The 23,175-nt window shown below is 35.0% G+C and overlaps 1 pseudogene; it reads right to left on the minus strand.

Annotated features, from left to right (window-relative positions):
- Window positions 1-9,368: 9,368 nt before the first annotated feature.
- LOC126032266 (protein transport protein Sec61 subunit gamma-like) lies at window positions 9,369-9,774 on the minus strand (annotated as a pseudogene).
- Window positions 9,775-23,175: the final 13,401 nt, after the last annotated feature.

Consider the following 23,175-nt stretch of genomic DNA (forward strand, 5'->3'; position numbering starts at 1 on the left):
ATGAAAGACATTCTTGCAATAATAACTTTCAGACACAAAAGAGAAAAGAGCTGGAAGTTCCAGCTCACCTCATGAAGCTCACCACAAACAGGGATGAGTTTAGTTAGAGAAATAACTACGTTTTGAACTATCTTAATAATGAGTTTAGTTAGAGAAATAACTACGTTTTGAACTATCCTAACAATGAGAATATACGAGGGAAATAGAAAGCCTGTCTAGAGTACAGGCTGGGGTTGGGTGGGGAGGAGGAAGATTTGGGACATTGGTGATGGGAATGTTGCACTGGTGATGGGTGTTCTTTACATGACTGAAACCTAAACACAATCATGTATGTAATAAAGTTGTTTAAATAAAAAATTTTAAAAAAGAAGGTTAAAAAAACACTCTCAATGGGGGAAAAAGCAAATGAACAATCAGAAAAAAAGAACAGTGGGCAAAATTGTCACTATATAAGAGGATATTCAGAAAAGAGTTATAGATGTTAAGGGAATACAACTGAGATACACAAAAAAGATACACGTGTCCCTTTTATGTTTTAGAAATAGTTGGGGGGGTGTTGTATCCTGGACACCACATTGGTCTGTGATTTGGCCATCTAGAGTCTGTAAACAACTCACAGCACCTCATATCAGGAAATGTCTTTGACTGGGAGCGTCTTGGAAACTGGTTATGGTAGGAAGCACAGGTATCCAGTGAAGAGAGTTGGAAGATAGGAGTCCATTGATAATAGATTGATAAGAACAGAGTTTTGGTTTCTTCTCAGGCGGAGAGTCTATTTTTTAATTTTGGGAGCTGGCTGCCAGTTGTTAGCTTGAGAGAGAATATTAATCTGCTTCATAAAGAGTGAAGAGCTGAGGGTAAAAATGGTTACATGTGGGATGATAAACAGTGAAGGTGAGAGTAAAGGACTAGAAATGAGCCTGTATAGTGGTGAGACAATGGTGGGGGGGGGTAATAATACAACATAGACATTATGTATATTTTAAACATATATGAACCCCTATAATATCCTATTTAATTATCTGTACTGTATAATGAAAGTGGATTAACTGATATTATATATATATATATATATATATTTTTTTTTTTTCGTGTGAGGCAGAAGCCCCTGTGTGGTTTGAAAATGGGAATAGAGAATGCTGTGGGGGGGGGGCAGCTGAGGCTGCATCTTCCCCTAATCTTGGCCAAAAAGCCTACCATATGGAGCCATGTCATTCCCGTGTTGCCTGCTAAAGCTTCCGACTCCCCCAGAGGTGTTTGCTTCCTAATTGCTGGAAGTGGGAAGCTCACCAGTCCCCTCCCCATCTCCTGCAGGAACGGGGAAGCTTGGGGTCTCTTTTAAACTACTCCTCGCTGGAACCCTCTTGCTGGGACCCAAAGTAGGCGGCAAGGGGTAACACTGGGGACCGGGAGGAAGGAGAAAAAAGACTTGGGGGGTGGGGAAGCTGAGGCTGCATCTTCCCTTAATCTTGGCCAAAAAGCCTACTGCATGGAGCCATGTCATTCCCATGTCGCCTTCAAATTATTTTATATATTTTTGTTTTGCAGGTTAAAGGTTTCTTTAATCAAGATACTATTTACAATCATGCGGGGGGGGGGCGTGAAAAATGTTTTCTTCTTCCATGGGGGACATGACATAAAATAATTGAGAAGCACTGCTTCAAAGTGCAGAGGCTTCTCAGTTTATCTCACTTGTTTATCTCTGCTTCCAGGTATCTGAACAGTAGTGTTTCACTTTGAAGAGGCCGTTAACTTCAATGTCATGGAATATTCTGTATATATTTTCCTCTATTTACCTTATAGTTTCAGGTCTTATATCAAGATTATTAATCCATTTTTATTTGACCTTCGTGCATGGTGTTAAAGAGAGGCCTGAGTTCACTTTTTGACATGTAGTTTGCCAGTTTTTCCAGCACCATTTGTTGAAGGAGCTTTCCTTGTTCCACATTGTATTTCTTGCCCCTTTCTCAAAGATTGACTTTATACCTGTTTCAGAATATTTTATACCAGTCTCAGCATATTCATGTCTATTCCATTGATCTGAGGATCTATGTTTATTCCAGTACTATACTGTTTTAATGACTACTTCTTTATAGTACAGTTCAAAGTTGGAAAAAGCAATTCCATCTTTTTTGTCCCAAGAATTGCTTTAGCTATTTGTGGACATTTATTATTCCCAACAAACTTCAAGAGTGTTTGATCTACTACTTCTTTGAAAAATGTCATGGGTAAATTTACAGGGATTGCATTGAATCTTTATGGTGCTTTGGGATGTTTTAATGTTTAATGACCATTTTAATTATGTTAATTCTCCCACCCTGTGAACAGAGTGGATGTTTACATTTTCTTGTGTCCTCTTTTATTTCTTGAAGCACTGTTTTTTAATTTTCTTTGTTTAGGTCTTTTTACCTCTTTAGCTAAGTTGACTCTAAGATTTTCCAAGGCACATTGTGAATGGAATTATATTTGTACTATCTCTTCTCTTTTATTATACCCATGTTCCTTTTTACTTCTAAACCTATCCCCATAGTGGGAACAAAATAATATACTTTATATTACTTATATACAGCTAAGTGGTAACAAAGTTAGTAGAAAGAAAAAAAGTAGAGGAGTAAGAAAAAATTTGAAAATTAATACATCTCACAAGCAAGTCATTTCATCAAATCATTGTCAGAAGATTTGCTAAGTAATTTGTTGCTAGTTGATTTTTAATTTTTTTATAGTTGTTACTTGTTTTGTTTCTGATCATTAGGTGCTCTGAAGCCATCCTGACATCAAAATTGGTGTGTTTCTCCTGAAATGACAATGTTGAAAAAATTTGTAGTTGTTACACAATATGTGGCCACACATTCCAGGAATTACAAGCTTTGTAGCTGATAGTGAGGCTTTTGGGATGTAGCTTTGGCTGCCAGGCCTTCTAGCAATATAAGATATTCAGAGAAATGTTCCCATATTCAATCCAAAAACAGTTCTGGGCTGTCAGCCCAAATAATGGCATACTGGTACTTTAGTTGGTTTGTTGGTCTCTGCAGCGACCATTAGTTGGTGAAGAAGGTGATTCATTGACAAGTGGCAGTTGTGAGTGGTGGGTGTGACTGGCATGGCATGAACAGGACAGGGACTTGGCCTATCCTCTCTTAAGTAGTTTGTATTAAAAATAGAAATCAATTAAACTAAAACTTTTCAAGCATTCAAACATGAGAATAAAACTTGGCAGTGGTCTCAAACTCAATTTACCTGGGGCCACAGGAGGCAAAGTCGGGGTGATCCTTGAGTGCAAAGTCAGTAGTAAGCCTTGAACATTGGGGGTGTGTCCCAAACACTAAAACAAAACAAAACAAAAAAGGATTCCTCTAGGGCAGGGCCACAAAATGTTGTACGGAGGGCCACAAACGCCTGCGGGCTGCGAGTTTGAGACCCCTGCTTTTGAGGGTTAGAGATAGTACAGAGGTTAAAGCACATGCCTTTCTCATGGCCACACCACTCTTTTAACATCACATGCATATGGTCCTCAAAGCTCTACCAGGAATGATCTCTGAGCACAGAGCTGTAAGTCCTGAGCATAGCTGTGGATGATTCAAAACTCAAAACAAAAAAAAAATTTATATATATTTGAAGAATTATATTTTTATCAGTTTAGTTTCTACTAAACTGTTTTGACCAATATATTGGAAGTAATATCTTTAAGAATCAGGGACTGAGAGCAAAAATAAGATATAAATGCCAATCAAACTAGCTGCCGCCATCTATTCTATGCCATCTAGGAACATCTGGCATCAATTTTTATAACAAATAGTGAAAAAGTTCTCTGGTGGGCAAACACCAAAGGGTCAACTTTTTCAACTGCAGATGTAATTTGAATGATGTCACCTTCCTATAATGTGCATTTGTTGGTGCCCTCTTATAGTGACTTAACCTTGTGGTTAAGGTGGACTTATCCTTGTGACATGCTATGGTCAACAGAAAACAACAGCATAGTCAAAAATTTACTTGGTACTTTTTATTCTTTTTCTTTTTTTGCAACCTTGACTTTTCCATGAGACTATAACAGGGCTAGCTAACAATAGGCATCTGAGAGATTCTTAATACATTATGCTCAGGATATCCCCAGATCAACCAACTTCAGCTAGCTGAATAGCTAATTTTAAACTTATGAGCAAACCTACCTGGAATTCTTTAGATTAAGCCCATAATGCCTCTGCTACAATTATAGTGATTTCATTGTTCTAAGCCTCAAGGATGTTTGTGACATTGCTGCTTTTAATTTCTCACTGACATGCTCCCTAAAGTAATCTTTCTAGGTTCACTCGCACAGCAACTGATGAGGAAAATTTTATCTCAACCTCATACCTGCTTCTGCATAAAATCTTAAGATAGTTTTCTGGTTGTTTCAATATTATTTCCTTTAGTTGTTTTTTCTACCTACAGTTATCTGTCTACTTTTTTTTTGTTTTGTTGTCAAATCTTAATCCTCATCTTTAGTTTAATATTTCCCATTTCCTTGTTAATTCTTCTCTTTGCTTTCTTAATAGATATTATTAGCAGGTCCAATGATTAACTACAAAAACAAACATGACTCTCATTCCTTAAAAACAAAAAAAGACAAATTTAAAATTTTCCCAGAAGTCAGGAGACCATTTAAATATAATAAAGTGATTGGGGGTATGTTGAAGGTATCTAAATATTGGGATCCTTTTAATGTGCTAAATATATATATATATATATATATATATATATATGAACAATTTATAATAGTTATATACTTCTAATATATACACAAGTACTCTTTGAAGGTATATTTAACTAAAATTATCTGTTAACAATAATGAAGCATGCTTAGTGGTTGCAAATATAGCTCAGTAGCACAAGCTTATTCTTTTGAAGCCCTGTATTTTAATATCTGCCACCATAGAGTAAACAAATATTAAAATTTCTTTTAAAATGTATCATCATGCTTGCCTATATTTCTTTCTTTCTCTCTCTTTCTTTCTCTCTCTCTTTCTTTCTTTCTTTCTTTCTTCCTTCCTTCTTTCCTTCCTTCTTTCTTTCTTTCTTTCTTTTTCTTTCTTTCTTTCTTTCTTTCTTTCTTCCTTCCTTCCTTCCTTCCTTCCTTCCTTCCTTCCTTCCTTCCATCCTTTCTTTCTTTCTTTCTTTCTTTCTTTCTTTCTTTCTTTCTTTCTTTCTTTCTTTCTTTCTTTCTTTCTTTCTTTCTTTCTTTCTTTCTTTCTTTCTTTCTTTCTTTCTTTCTTTCTTTCTTCTTTCTCTCTCTCTTTCTTTCTTTCTTTCTTTCTCTCTTTCTTTCTCTCTTTCTTTCTTTCTTTCTTTCTTTCTTTCTTTCTTTCTTTCTTTCTTTCTTTCTTTCTTTCTTTCTTTCTGTCTTTCTTTCTTTCTTTCTTTCTTTCTTTCTTTCTTTCTTTCTTTCTTTCTTTCTTTCTTTCTTTCTTTCTTTCTTTCTTTCTTTCTTTCTTTCGGTCACTCCTGGCAGCACTCAGGGGATACTCCTGGCACTATGCTCAGAAATCGCTCCTGGCAGGCTCAGGGGACCATATGGTATGCCGGGATTCTAACCACGGACCTTCTGCATGAAAGGCAAATGCTTTACCTCCATGCTATCTCTCCGGCCCCCTGTATATCTTTCTATAAGTTAAAATATTGCTAACAATACTTGATAATATGACAATGATAATCAATTATGATTTAAATGATATTATAGCCCACTGAACTTTTACCTATTTATGTTTAATAAGCTAAGAAGGTATACTTCAAGTGTCATTATCAAATTACCAGCCATATCAGATACGTGAAATCACTCATTCTTCTTGTCCCCAATCGCTGTTGTCAACTGCCATGTGGCTACCTTAACATTGTCAAAAGCATAGAAATAATTCTAATGATCATACCAATCATCAAAAGACAATCAGATTGGCACTTTTGGCCTATGTTTAGCAGAGGTTGGTTACAGAATAAGATAAACATATGAGGATGCAAAAGAACACACACAAACTATCCAAGCTTCAGGGTCACCTTGGCATCCAAAAGTGATGGCCATCACAGGTTGTTGATCATTTATTCAGTATAACAATTGCTCTCCTAACCTGAGTTCCCAACATAATGAGTTATTGTTTAAATTGACATAGACATTAAGATAAATTATTAAACACATCAAATTCAATGAGTACATTAAGAGAAGAGACTGGAATATTTCAGAGTCAATCAGCAGGATCCTTAAAGTAAAAACTTTATCTTTTACCTCTAGAAATCCTGAAACAGTTTAATTCTATTTTTTTCTGGGTGCATTTTTTTGCTCATCCATAATCTATTTGATTCTTTCTTAAAGAATTTTTTCCTGTTTATTTATATCCTAAGTTCTATACTGTTTTGCCTAGGACACTCTTCCAATCTTGGGATTGGTTTTTGTTAGGAGGACAGAAAGAACAATAACAATAAGAATCCTACAACAATAACAATAACTCCTGATTCTCATGATTTCACCAACTCCAGTTGCAATGTTTAAGCAAAGGTGACATGGAGAGAATATTGTCTCACAATACAAAAGTCTTTGTTGACTCCAAACTAGGAATTTACTAGAAGCCTCATTTTCCATAATTCTGTGACATTGAAGATATAAGCACTAATAACTGGTTTCTTATGTTTTCTGAATTCCATACCATTCTATTCTATTGTTTATTTTTGCAGTCACCTCTTCTATGCTAATCAACTTATACAAATAGATATTTTCAGGTCATTTAATTTTCCTGTTTTAAATAAAATCAGTAGTAGAAACTAGTTGTATTCACGTGATATAGCAATACCCGTAATACTGTCTTGGAAGAACATTAATGTGCTTATACTATTGACATAACACTGTTCTTTCATCTTCATTTTATAGCCAAACGATCATCATAAAAATGAATAACATGACTTGGTTCCAATATCTCATTAAACTTCCGCTCATCATCTCTCTAGACTTAAGTGTGAACAGAGAAAGAAACTCAAATAACCTTCATCCCTACTCACCAACACACCTGCATAGGATTTGGTATGTGGAAGGCACTTAATACCTATTTGATGAATGAAGTAATTTGCTAACACCTCCCTACCAATTCACAATGTCAGATTCAGGATTATGAAAGCAACAGAAGTGTATGTGGGTGGGGTGGAAGTTGCACAGGAAGTGAGAAAAATGTTAATACTGACTCGTTCAAAATGTGGAGTATCCAGAGATTTTACAAATAATGAAATGTTACAGAGGTAGGCTTGTCTCCACCCACAAGGACTGGAGGCTCATTCCTGCCTGTGTTTGGCACAAGGGGACACTATAAAGAGCTGCACCTGTGCTCCTCCTGGTTTCCTGGTTTCCTGGTTTCCAAGGTGAGCGTCCGTGCACATCTTCTAGCCCATGAACCTCATCGCAACATGTAGTAAAAACCACACTATAAGCCTGGCAATGGAGAAACAACGCAGGACAACATCATGCATAGAAAATGAGGATGGTAGCTCTGATGACCCAAAAAATACCAACCACCTAACTAGTTTCTCAGATAAGGAGTTTAGAATAGAAATATGGAGGATGCTCATACAAATGTAGGAATGGATGCCCAAAACATACCCCAAACACCTTTGATGTCTCCTCTGTGCTATCTCAAGCTCTGCATTCTCCTTGTGCAACTAGTAACAGATTTTAAAAAGATGTCCAACAAATACTTGGAAATATAGTCATCTCCTGTAACATTGCTCACAATATTTATGGGCATTTCTTTTTTTTTCTTTTTTTCTTTTCTTCTTTCTTTCTTTTTTCTTTCTTCTTTCTTTCCTTCTTTTTCTTTCTTCCTTCCTTCCTTCCTTCTTTCTGTCTTTCTTTCTCTTTCTTTCTTTCTTTCTTTCTTTCTTTCTTTCTTTCTTTCTTTCTTTCTTTCTTTCTTTCTTTCTTTCTTTCTTTCTATTTCTTTCTTCCTTCCTTCCTTCCCTCCTTCCTTCCTTTCTATCTTTCTTTCTCTCTTTCTTTCTTTCTTTCTTTCTTTCTTTCTTTCTTTCTTTCTTTCTTTCTTTCTTTCTTTCTTTCTTTCTTTCTTTTCTTTCTTTCTTTCTCTCTCTTTCTCTTTCTTTCTTTCTTCCTTTCTTTCTTCCTTCCTTCCTTCCTTCCTTCCTTCCTTCCTTCCTTCCTTCCTTCCTTCCTTCCTTCCTTCCTTCCTTCCTTCCTTCCTTCCTTCCTTCCTTCCTTCCTTCCTTCCTTCCTTCCTTCCTTCCTTCCTTCCTTCCTTCTTTCTTTCTTTCTTTCTTTCTTTCTTTCTTTCTTTCTTTCTTTCTTTCTTTTTCTTTTATTCTCTTTCTTTTTTGGTTTTTCGGCCACACCTAGTGATCCGGTGATGCTCAGGGGGTTCTCCTGACTATTCACTCGGAAATAACTCCTAGCTTGGGGACCATATGGGATGCCAGGGAATCAAACCGTGGTCCGTCCTAGGCTAGCATGGGCAAGGCTTACCTTACTGCTTTATGCCTCACAGCCTTACTGTTTGTGCCACTGCTCTGGTCCAATGGGCATTTCTTTTGATAGCCAAATGGTAAAATTAACTTGAGAGCGATAACTAGGAAACCTCTTTCCTGAAACTCAAAATTATTAGCTGCAGAGTAAAATGACCTACTATTTCTTCAAATAAACAAAATTTTGACTACTTTAAAAAATATTATATGAAGTCTTAAAGAATAAAAAATAAATTAATTTAAATGTATTTTTATTGAAGTAATACCAGTTTATAGTTTAAACATTTACAGTTTAAACATTCCTGTAACATGTAATATAAATATAAACATTCATATTTCTATGATATGGCCACAACCAAACTACTAACAGAACTTCCCAACAGTCCATTGGGCCATTTAGCCTATTCTATATAAAAAAAACCCCTTTGAATCAAAATTCTGGAATCTGAATTTAAGGATGTTTTGCATTTTATGCTGTCTTACTTTGTATCATTATACAATGAAAATTAATTATATCATCTGGTATTTCTTTTTACCTTTATGAATTATTTCATTTAGCAATACCCTCTCCAATTCCATCATGTTGAATTAAAAGACATGATTTCAACTTTTTATCATAGCTGAACAAAATTTTATTGTGCATATTCCATATCATCTTTTTCTACTCATTTGTCTTGAGACTTGAATCACTAGAATCCAGACTTGATATATCATAGAGGTGAGATTTTCATTACTATTTCAATGTATTTGCTTGGAATAAGCTATTTTAGGTTTCCTTTTGTTCATTTTTATTAAGTTTAAGAAGTTTGCATAATTCTTAAATTCGCCCATTTTTCTAGGTTTTCAATTCAATAGTTATTTAAATAGTTAATATTATTCTCTATTAATTCTTTTTATTTTGAAATTATTTTAATTTAGACATAGAAAACACCTTGGAAGAACAAAAAGGGAAAAACAAAATATATAGGCAAGTATTTACTCCAAGTCTTCTTCTCCAAGTCTCACATCTTCACCAGTCTCCAAGATGGAAAACATTCTTCTGTAAAGGTATTCAGCCACCAACAATGATGTTATTAATAGGGATATGGATCAGTTTCACAAAAAAGCCAATAAATTCCATTATAGAAAATCCTATTGCTATTGCCCTTGCAATCTTCTGGAATTCTTTTCTATCAGGTTTGGTGCATCTTTTAACCAGGCGAATTTAGTCCTTCACAAACTGCTGACTGGGCTCAACAAACTGCATTACCTGATCCATGAGGTCTGTTTGAAAAACTGTCACCCAGCCGGGACTCTCTCTATTAATTCTTATTTCAATGATAACAGTTGTTAATTTCTCTACCTTTATTTGTGGCTGCTATTAATAAGTTTTGTCTTTTTCTTTGTGAACCTAAGTTAATCTTATTTATTTTTCAAAGAATCAGATATGGTTTCTTTGATCTTTTGCACTTATTTATTTTTTAAAATTTTTACTCTCAATTTAATTTTTTCCTTTGAGTTTGGTATTTTTTAAGTTCCTTAAGATATCAGTTTATGTTTATTTGAACTTCTTGTACACTTGTCTTGCTACACACTTTCCCCTTATTTATGATATTTTGGTATTGATATGTTCTGATAGATCATACCTTCATTCTTATTTTTGCATATGAATTTTTATTTCTTCTTTGATTTTTTATTTATTTATTAAATAGCTATGAAAATTATGTTTAATCTATAAATGTCTAAGCTTTTCCAGTTTTCTACCTTTGGCTAATTTTGAACTTTATAGCACTGCTGTTTGAAAAGATACTTGACGTAATTCTAATCTTTGTGATTTATCAACACTTGTTTCATGCCACAGCAAATGGTTTATCATAAGAATGTTATGGGCCGGAGAGATAGCATGGAGGTAAGGCATTTGCCTTTCATGTAGAAGGATGGTGGTTCGAATCCCGGCATCCCATATGGTCCCCCGTGCCTGCCAGGGGCGATTTTCTGAGCATGTAGCCAGGCAAAACCCCTGAGCACTGCCGGGTGTGGACAAAAAAAAAATGTTCTGTAGTAAAATATTCTAGAGAATAATGTATCAAACTTTTGGAAGCAGAGAGCACTTTAAATGCCTAATTAAGCACAGCTATCCTGACTCCTCATTAGATTGCTATTTCCTTGTTGCTTTCAATATTGATGCATTCCAGTTGGTATGGTTAGGGTGTTAAAGTGTTCTAGTAGCATTGTGTTGGAGCCAGAGAGATAGCATGGAGATAAGGTGTTTGCCTAGCATGCAGAAGGACAGTGGTTTGAATCCTGGCATCCCATATGGTCCCTGAGCCTGCCAGGAACTATTTTTGAACATAGAGCCAGGAGTAACACCTGAGCTCTCGGGTGTGACCCCCCCCAAAAAAAGTAGTATTGTGTTGCTGTCAATATCTAAAATCAAGGAGAAGATATATTAAAATTTTGAAGTTTATTTTCTTCTCTTTCCTTTGAGTTTTGATTAGATATTAGATATTTCAAGATATTTGATTAGATATTTCAAGTGTTATTTTATCACATAAAACAACATCATTAGAAGATTTTCTCCCCACCCCATATGTTATTAGCAGTTAATATTATCCAAATGAAATTATTACCAACTAGCTAAAATATTTAGAAAGATTTTTTAAAGGAATATGGAAATTTACCTTGGGTATTATGTTCATTCTTTGATGACAGATATTATTTTAAGAGTCAACATTATGCAGAATAATGGGGTTAGAGACATTAGCTCTAGTGTCTATTACAAATAAAATCACTGTATCATATGAGCTACTCAAAATAGGCAAAAAAAAAACCTGCCACATGAAAACTTACTATTCTGATGTGTATAGAAAATTCTGAAAAATAGATGTTATGGGGGTTGGAGTGATAGCACAGTGATAGGGCGCTTGCCTTGCATGCTACTGACCTGGGTTGGACCCAGGTTTGATCCCAACATTCCATATGGTCTCCTGAGCCTGCCAGAGCAATTTCTGAGCACATAGCCAGGAGTAATCCCTGAGTGCTTCCTTGTGTGGCCCAGAAACCAATAATAATAATGATGGTGATGTGATGAGAAGAGTGCTATTGGGAATCCCTTGGATTCCTTGGTTTCTAGAAAACAAGTTTCTAGAAACACTGTGGGGTAATATTTGTTAGACCTGGTTGAAGAAGAACAGAGAGTAAAGGAAATAACACAAATAAGAAAACTTTACTAGAAGACCATAATATATTTAGTATAATAGACTATGATAGCTATGATAAAATATCTCTTTGGGGGATGGATGAAAGTTCATGTCAAATAAATTTCAGAAAAAAATGAATATATGTATGGGAAAAAGTAAAATTCTAATTGTGAATATTAATTGGATATTAATTTAAAAATATATTATGCCATCAGGGATATTTGAAAAGAAAAAGGTAAAATGCACACGAAGACAAAATTTTGTGGGCATAGAAATAAATACCTAACTAAGCACAGAACCCTACAGATGTTGGGGTTTTCTTTTTAGCAACAGTGGTTTTGATTATTAAAAGAAAAATAAAAGTTGAAGATAAAACATAAAATAAGCTAACATTTTTCCCTAGGGCCACAATGATAGATAATATAGCAGGTAGGACACTTGCCTTGTGCACTGGCAACCTGGGTTTGAACCCTGACATCTATATGGTCTTCTAGTCACTCCAGAAATGATCCATGAGCTCAGAGACAGGAATAAATCCTAAGCATCTCTGGTATGGTCCAAAAATAAACAACAGGGGCCGGAGTAGTGGTGCAGTGGCAGGACATTTGCCTTGCATACAGCTGATCTAGAACTGAACGGACCTTGGTTTGATCCCCCAGCGTCCCATATGGTCCCCCAAGCCAGGAGCAATTTCTGAGTACCCCTGAGTAATCACAGGGTGTGGCGCAAAACAAAACAACCCCCTCCCAAAAAACTCACAAAACCAAAAATAAACAACAATGACAACAAAGCGCTCTTTCCAGTTTTTCCTCTAAGGTTTTATGTATTTGGAGAACTTTACTTTAAGTATTAAAATAATGAGATTATTTATAGAAATTTAAAATGCTAAGAACAAGTATAAGGTAGAAAGAAGTGTAGATGAAGGAGAAAGAGGGCAAAAGGGAGGGAAGCAAAAAATTTAAAATAAGGTATAATAGAACATAGTATTCTATTAAAAGATATTACTACTTAAAAGATTACAAAAATGTGATTTTAATTCAAAATCTTATTTCTTCAAATGAAATTTCCGAACCTAAGTTTTCATTAGTATATCCTCAGATAAAGTAGAAGACCTGAGGTCTGGATACAAGTGTCTAGTTTAGTTGATGAATTCATTCTGAGGTTCTAGCAGTTCGCTATCTTTTCACTTACAAATGACACCCATTCACTGGTGAAGGGGGTGTTCTGTTTATGACTGAAACCCAACTACAATCATGCTTGTAATCATGGTATTTAAATAAAGATTTTATTTAAAAAAAAAAAGAAAGAAAAAAAGAGGGAAAATAATGCACTAAACTTAACCTAAACAAACAAACAAACAAACAAAACCCCCACAAATGACCCATTCACAGTTGACATCTGTTGGAACAAACTCACTCAAAAAATTCTTTAGACGGGGCCGGCGTGGTGGGGCTAGAGGTAAGGTCTCTGCCTGCCAGTGCTAGCCTAGGATGGACCAAGGTTCGTTCCCCCGGCTTTCCATATGGTCCCCCAAGCCAGGAGTGACTTTTGAGCGTATAGCCAGGAGTAATCCCTGAGCGTCACCGGGTGTGGCCCAAAAACCATTAAAAAAATAAATAAAAAAATACTAAGAAAACTCTTTAGACATGAGACACCCTCAAATAAGAGAACCAGCTATTCATTTTTTTTTTGGTTTTGGGGTCACACCCGGCAGCGCTCAGGGGTTACTCCTGGATCTGCACTCAGAAATCGCCCGTGGCAGGCACGGGCGACCATATGGGATGCTGGGATTCGAACCACTGTGCTTCTGCATACAAGGCAAATGCTCTACCTCCATGCTATCTCTTCGGCCAAACATTTTATTTTTCTTGATTAAACATTTATTAGCCATGTTGTCTGGAAAACTTTAACTCAATTTTGTGGAACAGAGTACTCTACAAATTTTTTAAACATGTCATCAAGATAATTTACCACTGACAAAGGTTCTATCTATTCTCTTTCCCTCTCTTTTCAGTTCTGTTTCTCCCCATTGATAACATTATTAGTCTTGGCTCTAAATGGCAGCTTTGGCTCCATGTGAAATTTGGAAATATTGATGCAATCTCAAAAACAAAACAAAACAAAAAACACAACACCTTATTTCACTGTAATAGCTTCAATTTGTAAATGGCATGCCTTCTCCATGACTTCTCTATGCTTGTATGAAGTTTTCTCTGTGCACACTGAATTTGTTTCTGCATCTATTTAAAAGATAGTGGTTACAGTGTCATAGCTAAGAAATCACGAGACATACAATTAAGGGTCAAATAGAATCTATAAAATCAACGTGACTAGAATTATACTTAAGGAAAGCAAAAGAAGTCTTCTTTATGACTTAACACACTTTTTCAGCAAGTAGAAGGTCATAACTTCAAATCCCAGGACTGCCTGAGTAGAGATAATCCTTACAGCTCTTCTTTTGAGATCTGCAGCAGGAAGGTACAAAAGACGGCACAATGACCAAAAAAAAAAAAAAAGTAAGAAATAAGCATGAGGAGCTGGAGTGGAAGTACAGCTGGTAGAGCATTTGCCTTACTCATGCAGACCCAGGTTTGCTCCTTGGCATCTTAAATGGTTCGCTGAGTAATTCCTGTGTAATCCTTTTGAGTAATTTGCTAAAATAATTCCTGAGCGCAGAGTCAAAAGTAAGCCCTGAACAATGCCTGGTGTAAATCCCTCCACCACCACCACCCCCAAAAAAGACGGATGAGGCTTTGAACGCAATACTACGTGCAGGCTAAGGCAATCCTTACAACCCTACTGTTTGGAGAACTCAACAAACACAACACTTACTGTAGGACCCGCCACCCAAAATCCAAGAGATTAGTGGGTTTTGGGTTTTAGGTTTGGTTTTTGTTTGTTTGTTTTTGTTTTGGGGCCATACCGGGCATCGCTCAGGGGTTACTCCTGCCTCTGTGCTCAGAAATCACTCCTGGCAAGCTCGGAGGACCATATGGGACGCCGTACATTGAACCCGGGTTCATCCCAGGTCATCCACATGGAAGGCAAATGCCCTACTGCTGTGCTATCACCCCCTCTTCGCGACTAGTGATTTTATACAAAAACTCCTATCCCAAGACCAGAATGATGTACAGCAAGTAGGGAGCTTGCTGAGCCAGGTTCTTTCCCCAGTATTCAGATGGTTACCTGTAACCTGCCAGAAATGACTCCTGAACTCAGAGCCAGGAGTAACCAAACCTGACCATTGCTGTGTGTACGCCCCCAATAAAAAAAAAATGTCCCATCCCAAAGTAAATAAATAATATTCTCAAATGCACTTGTAACATTCTCAAAGATGTTATATGTTAAGATGTAAATAAAAATATTTGAATTGTGAAGATTTAAATCAGATAAAGCACATTTTATTAAAAAAATCACAAGGTTATACAGTAAAAAGAAATTAGGTAAAAACACAAATATGAAAACAAAACAACATGCTTCTGAATTGCTTGTTTAATAACAATAACGAGTCAAATTGAATCACATAAAATAAATACCCTTTTAGAATCATATGACCTTCCTACATACTTAGACATGAGATGAAAAAAATAAACCTTTATTGAGTAAGAGTGTTAACCTATTGGCTTTGTACAGAAAAAAACATGGAGTTATACTCTACTTAACTTTCCAACAGTTGCTGAGAAATAGTCTTAGCAATATCAGCAAAATGAGTCAGTTCTCAGGGAAATAGTTTAGTTTTTCACCTAATAATTCCACACAGCATCTTACTATATAAAGTCCAAAAAATGAGAAAAATAACATGTTGATATTTCACAATTAGAAACAATATTGAGTCAGCTGTCAGGTTTTATAAGGCAAGAAACCCCACTAAGTCACAAAGACAGTGTAAATGAGAGGGCTGAATCCCAAACTAGAGAGTGAACTCCACCCAGAATGCATTTTTTTGCAAAACAAAACAAACAAACAAAAAACACTGTTTTCCAATCACCTCTGCCTGAAAATAGAACTGCCTGTTACTTGGTCGGAGCTGTCAGTTGGCCAGGTCACATCATCCTGAAAAGCATCCTCACAACCCAACTACAAATTTCCACTTATAATCTCCTTTTGGTTTAATTTGGAACAGATCAAACATATTTTTCATTAAATGATAAAATATATGTGGGCAGTTTGGTTTAAAAATGTCATTTTACATGAAGGTTTCACAGCAGTCTTTGTAAGTGGAAAAGAATTTTTGCTCCTATGACATAGGTATTATAGAGAAGCTGGCAGGGAAAATTGACAAGTCATGCAGAGGAGCTCTCATTATTTATTCTCTTCTCTTGTAGGGCAAACATTAGAACAGACAACTTAGATGGGAGTTGTCACCCACAATTCAGTCAGGTTACTCCCAGTCATGATGAAGTATCTGAAATTCTGGTGATATTTTCTTTCTGAAAGAAAAATGCATTCTAATTTTGCTTTAAAATGTAATTATTTTAATATAAATATTACATATTGAGAGTCAAAACCCCTTTCCTTATACTTTCATAATAGTAAAATGTGCTTTCTGAAAGACTGGTAAATTTTTTGTAGCGGTTTTAAGTCATGTTAGCTCAACATTTAAATACAAGAGCATACATGAGGAATACATATTTTCTTGAATATTCTCCAACCCAGGTGTCTTTAATGATTTGGTTTTCCATCACAAAGATAACAAAAATGAAAGTAAACAAATAGAACTACAACAAATTAAGAATCCTTTTTTTGTTGTTTATTCGTTTGGGGGCTACATTCAGCAGTGTTCAAAGGATATTCCTGGTTCTGCACTCAGAAATTACTCTTGGCAAGCTCAAGAGACCATATAGGATGCTGAGAATCAAACTTGGATTGGCTGTGTGTAAGGCAAATGTATTGCTCACTGTGCTATCTCTCTGGTCCCAACAAATTAAGAATTTTTGCATTAAAAATTCTTTGGAAAAGGGGGAAATTATTGCATACAATGCATAAGATAAAGTGCTAATTGCCAAGATATTTATAAGGCACCTATAGAATTTAACAATGAATAATCACATTCCAAAATATGAAAAAGAAATGAACAGACACTCAGGGCCAGAGTGGTGGCACAAGGAGTAAGGCGTCTGTGGACGATCTGTAGTTTGATCCCCCAGCATCCCATATGGTCCCCCAAGCCAGGAGCGATTTCTGAGAGCATAGCCAGGAGTAACTCCTGAGCATCACCGGGTGTAGCTGAAAAAGGCAAAAAAATAAGCAAACAAACAAAAATGAACAGACACTTTCTCAAAGAAGATATACAGAGGGTCATTAGGTCTAATAAAAAGTGTTCACCATCAGTTATTATCAAGTAAATGCAAATCAAAACAACAATGAGATATATCTCATACCAGTGACAATGACATATATCAAAAATACTGGGTATGTTTTGTCATATCAAAAATACAAAATGTTGGCAAGGATGTGGTGAGAAAATAACCATGTTCATCAGTAGGAATATTGTCTGGTTCAGCTTCAATAAAAAATAAAAATTCCTCAAAACAAGAAGGAATTGAATTCTTGATGGTGGTAGTGGTCCCCAGATGACTTATATGAAGGGTCTGAGGAAGGCAACAGCCCCTAAAAAGGAATCTACCACATTCTCTCTACTCATCTCTGGCAGGCTACCCAGGGAAGTGGCTAGGACTCTGAAGCTCTGCTCTTCATAGGAAAGATAAGTAATCTAGGTATTTCATCATCTTTTTCTCAGAAAGAATGTTAGGAGGAGAAGAGCAGTAAAATAAAAATAGACTATACTTGTAACCTGGTGAAAAATTTTTATTGAGAAGGTATCCAACCCCTTATACAATTGAATTTATTTATTTAATTCCACAAGAGGTTTGTTCCCTATCTTTACTGCAGCACTATTTATACAAATCAAGGCATGTAAATATCTAAGTGCCCATTAATGGATAAAAGAAGAAAAATGTGGTACATATATGTAATATCAACTATTTTAAAAGCAAATGAAGCATTGTCATTTGTAACAACATGGATGGACATAGAGCATATAAAATAAAATAAGGAAGACAGAGAGAAAAACAAACTGACTCTGACAACAAAATGGTGGTTGCTAGAGAAAAATTGGGTGGGTATAGGTGGAACAAGTAGAAAGAATCAGTTGGAATCTGGCAATAACCAAGTAATTTTTTTCATACCTATATATATTCCTCAATCATAGGACTCAGAAGTTACTAAAATTTTCCTTTCCAGAGACCAGAGGGATATTATAGGAGAGAAGACACCTGCTTTTTATGCAGCTAACCCCAGTTAGATTCTCTACACTTCATGTATGTGGTCCACTGAGCATTTCTAAGATTAGCTCCTGATCACAAAACCAGTATGTCATTTGAGCACTCCAGAATGTGCCTGTCTTAAATAAATAAATTTCCTTTCCATTAAGATGCAGAAACATTCCAGTATGTATAATAAGCTAGATTTCTTATGGATCTCATATTTTATGTTTGACTATAGAATAATAAACTTGGTACACTAATAAAACTAATGTAAACTAATAAAGATTGGGATATAATGTGAAAGGTTGTTACAAGTGGAAAAATTTACTTAATCCTGACAACTGAGAAGACCCTTCATCTGGTTGCTAGTTCTACAAAAGAGTTATCTCTATCTTATACATTTTTTAAACTGAGAGAATCAAGAGATATAAATAAGATATGAGTTTTACCTGGACCCAGCAAAGACCTCAAACAGCACAGTTCAGGGAATGATGCCAGCTCAAGTAAGGCATTTTTAGGTTCTGAGTAACTATGTGGGCCTTTGGCTGCTCAAGATCATGCTAATAGGCCTCCCAAGACTGCTTTTGGCTTCAAGAAAGCCATTAATGAAGTTCAGATTAAACCTGCTCAGTTTTAGTTTAAAACGTTTCCTTTAAGTTTTACAGCACTTAGTTCTTTGACATTTTCAGAAACTAAAGCCAAGATTTTGTGTGAAAGCACAATGAAATGCACACGATATTAATAATGGCAACAACAGTAGTAATCATGGGAGATACTGGAAGGCAAAAAGATATGGAATGGCAGGCACCACAAGATTAATGTGATTACTTTTCAATGTATTTTAAGGGCTGCTAAAGCACAGTAGTGAACAACTCTCCTGGAATGTACTGCATATTCGCTGTGGGATTTTTTTTCCCTTGGAGGTAAAAAAAAAAAGGTAGGAAGGCAGAATGATGCTGAAACTTTCCATCAAGGTTTTCTTCTGATTCGGTACAGCTTTCACAGAAGTCCAGTTCCAACAAAAATATCCAATGCCAGCATATTCTTCAAGGAAAAATAATGTCTTCCTTTGTCTTCATGATCACACTTGCATGTGGGAAATATCCAGCAGAAACATATGTGCCAAAGTATTGGGAAAAGAAATTGGCCTGCCCTTTCCTGTCTGCCTCTTGTGTTTCTGAAACAAACTTTATTCAACATGAAGGGAAGTTATGGAACAGGGCCATGAACATATATTTTTAACTTCAAATTTATGTTTTTTGTGTTGAAAGAAAAACAATGCATGCGAGGGATGAGTTGATATAAGATTCTAAGTAGTAGGAAGACAATGGGGTTTATTAGGAATTAAGACTAAGAAGAATAAATATTAACTCAAGAAAATGCTTATAAATTAAGAGTGAAAATGTTCTGAAAAACTGTATTTGGGATTATTTTATATCTAAAATATGTTTTAATAACTTGAAAAATTACTATTGTGAACTTTGTTAGATATCTACTTAACTATAGAGTTATCAGTGAAGCTTATCAGGAAAAATATATTAACCCTGTTTTTCATATTGAAATAACAGAAAAACAACAAGAACAACAGCAACAACAAAATAAAATTAGAAACACTAGCATAGAATAGCTATGAACTCCAAAATTTAAATAATCAAATTACTTGCTTTAGTTACATATGATCACTTAATATAACTGAGTCCCTATCCACAAATTAAGCTCTTTGGGAGAAGAAAGCTTCCTCCCACCTGAACTTCCATATTTGGCCTCTACATAGGGAAAAAATGATTGAAATGCTGAATGAATTAACTAACAAATTAAACAGTGAATGAAGGCTGCAATTTTTATGCAAAAGAATGTATTCTGTTTCACAATCATACATTACAGTTTGCTTATGGTAACCTACCTACATATGTGGATGATTTTAATTATATGAGCATAGGAAGTTGTAAAGTGCTATCATAAATTAGATGCAGACCACCTGACTATCAGGGGAACTTGAGCATGGATTCTTTATATCCGTGCTAGATTCCTATACTTCTTCTTTGGGTGACTTAGGAAATATTGAATTAATAGCACTTGGTTTTCTTATCAATAAAATAGTTTATGAGGTCCACTTGCTATGCATTGTATAAATTCTTTTACAATTATCACTCCACACATGAAGTGTAAAACTCTGATTAGGTGGTTTCCACTCTTTTTTGACATTTACTTTTGCATTAGTCATTTCCTTAATAGTCTGTCTAAATTGCCATATCTTTTGATGTTGCATAAATTTATGTTATATCAAATTGATAAGATAATCTATATCTTGCGTAAAAAATGAGAAAGAACAATGCTATGTACTTTTATCAAGTTCTTCCTTCCCCAAGTTCAAAATGTTTTTTATCAAAATGTTTTTACCATTAGAGGTCTCTTAATACTTATATAATACTCTATAATAAACCACATATATAATAATAAAGTCTATACTACTATATGTCTTATAATACATCTATAAAAACCTTGTTCTATATAATATGATTCACTGCTCCATTATAACTTGTATGTACTTTCATCTGCCATTAAATTTATGTTCATTTTGGGCAGAGTCTTTGGTCTTCAATAGTTGTCTTACCTTCCATAGCATAGAGCAGATGCTCCATGGATATATTAAAACTGAGACAGGCAGAAAAAGATCCAAAAATATAAAGAGGGTGAGATTAGCCATTAGAATTTACAAAACTTTGGAAAATGGTAGGTAGGTAAGGTAGAATGAAAAACAGATGAGGCATCAAAGTAAAGTTTGATGTAGAACATTTACAGAGAGAATTCAGAAAAAAAGTAAGCCAATATATCCTGCCAGAACATAGGAAAGATTGTTTGGGGGGTGGTGGTAATAAAACAATGGGTTTATTTTCAAAGAATTGAGGCTCATTCCATCTCTCATTAACATAACCCATCTCAGATGGGAGAAGCAGAGACCTTCTTAGACTTGAACAATGAAACATTTTTTTGGAGGACATGAAGAACTTCAGAAAACAGATGTCTGATGTCCTGATATTTTTATGTCTCCTGGTCTTCATCTGATCATCAGCATGACAGGTTGCCAACTTGAAAATGAAATAAAATATAAAGGTCAAAAATCAGATTTTTTATTGGCAATTAAAATAAATTATGGCTGAAAAAATTAAGACCATTATTTTTTTTTTTTGGTTGGCTTTTGGGCCACACTTGATCATGCTCAGTGGTTCACTGGGTATTGCTAAGATTAGCCCCTGATCACAAAGCCAGTGTGGCATTTAAGCACTGCCAGATGTGCCTGTCTTAAATAAATAAATGTATTGAATCAGTGTTCAGGGACTCATTCCTGGCAGTGATGTAGAGGGCAGGGCCATATGTGGTGCTGAGGATAAAACAGAGTTTGACTGCACACAAGGCAAGTGTCTTAACCTCTGTACTATGACCTCTGAGCCCAGAACCATAATTTAAAAAATAAAAAATCCTAGAATAAAAAGAAAAATAAGGAGATAATAATAGCAATGCCAATGATTATAATCTCCAACATATAGAACTAACAGATTCACATTTTATTAATCATACTACTATAAAATAATCACTTAAAATAAATTGGCAAATTAAAAATTGGTAAAAAGTTTAGAAAATAAAATTAGGATATGGACATGTCTCAGAAAACAGAAAGAAATAGCAAAGATCACTAAAGAAAAGTGAAAGGCATAAAAGACAAATTTGAGCAGTCTAACAACTGACTCATAAGAATTTTAGAAAAAATACAAGAAATAAAGTAAAAAAAATTGCAGATGCTATTGAACCCTGAAGTTCCATCACTGAAACAGTAAACTGAATACTCCTCAAAATAATTTTCTGACTTATTTTTAAATGTTGCAGAATATCATTGTGAACATTGAAATCCTGGAAGTTAATATAAGGTTCTAAGTTTCTTGAGACTAGAAGGAACGTCAAAGAAATAAAAATTTCAATAGCTCCAGCCTGCTCAACCACAACAATGAATGCTAGATGTCTAAATGTCAACAGAAATTTCTTCTGAGTACTAGGTAAAATTGTAGTTCATTTTTTCAACTTGCAAAGTTTTGATTCTTTAGCTAAATGTGTATGTTTACAGTTACATAACATACATATAATTCTCTTGTAGTTCTCTTCATTATTACTGCAACACAATTTAGCATTAGTGTTTTAATGATTTTAAATGCTCAGAGTTCTGTTTTGCTTTTGCCCAATACTTTAGAAGCTTTGACGATTTCCTTTAAAACCACATAACTTGAACTTTCTAGTCCTGCCTCCCAATTAGAGGGGGCAGTAATGGAGGCATCAAGACCAAACAGTTATAAGATCACTAAGTAATAAACTAGACACAGAAGGGACCATACATTCTAGCAGCTCCTGGGGGGAGAGTGGAGGATATGGCAGGCAGGATGGGAGCGTTTGTGGGAGGACAACTCGGTGGTGGGAAGTCCCCTGATTCAATGTAAATATGTACCTGGAATATTACTTTGAATGATATGTAAGCCACTATAATTAAAATAAAAATTATATTTAAAGTTAAAAACTATAAAAGGTCATTGCAGAGACTATACAGTGAATAGTGCACTTGCCTTGAATGAGTTGATACAATCTGATCTCCCTAGGCTCACCAGAAGTGAGCCTGAATGCAGAGTCAGGAGTAAGCCCTAAGACCCTCCCAAGTGTTATCCCCAAACAAACAAACAAAAAAATAACAGAATAGCAGAAAAACTCCACTTGGTTTAATTTTTTATTTATTTATTTTTTTTTTGGCGGGAGTGGAGAGCATATCCCATTATCATCAGGTCTTACTCCTGGCTCTATCTCAGGAATTAGTCTTGCTAAGACATCTGGCCTTTTTACCTTACTATAACAGCAATTGTCTGTTTTTTTATTTTATCTTATTTTATGAATCCTAAACGTGTCAATTCTATGAATTCTTAACTTTCAATTTATATGTATATTTATATATTATATATTTATATATATTTATATCTATATATATTTACACAGGTAAATATATATGTATATATTATAAATATATAGTATACACTATAGTAATTTATAGATTATTGATTCACATATTAATTAAACAAGCATTAAAAGTATGTGTGTAACTATTAGAATATAATTATTATATATTACAAATATATTACAATAAAAATAACAAGATGTTAGACTATATAAGTGATATCATTTACACATATTTATTAGATTATTGGTAGTAAAGT

This window comes from Suncus etruscus, chromosome 16 (assembly GCF_024139225.1).
Source record: "Suncus etruscus isolate mSunEtr1 chromosome 16, mSunEtr1.pri.cur, whole genome shotgun sequence".
NCBI classification, from domain to species: Eukaryota; Metazoa; Chordata; class Mammalia; order Eulipotyphla; family Soricidae; genus Suncus; species Suncus etruscus.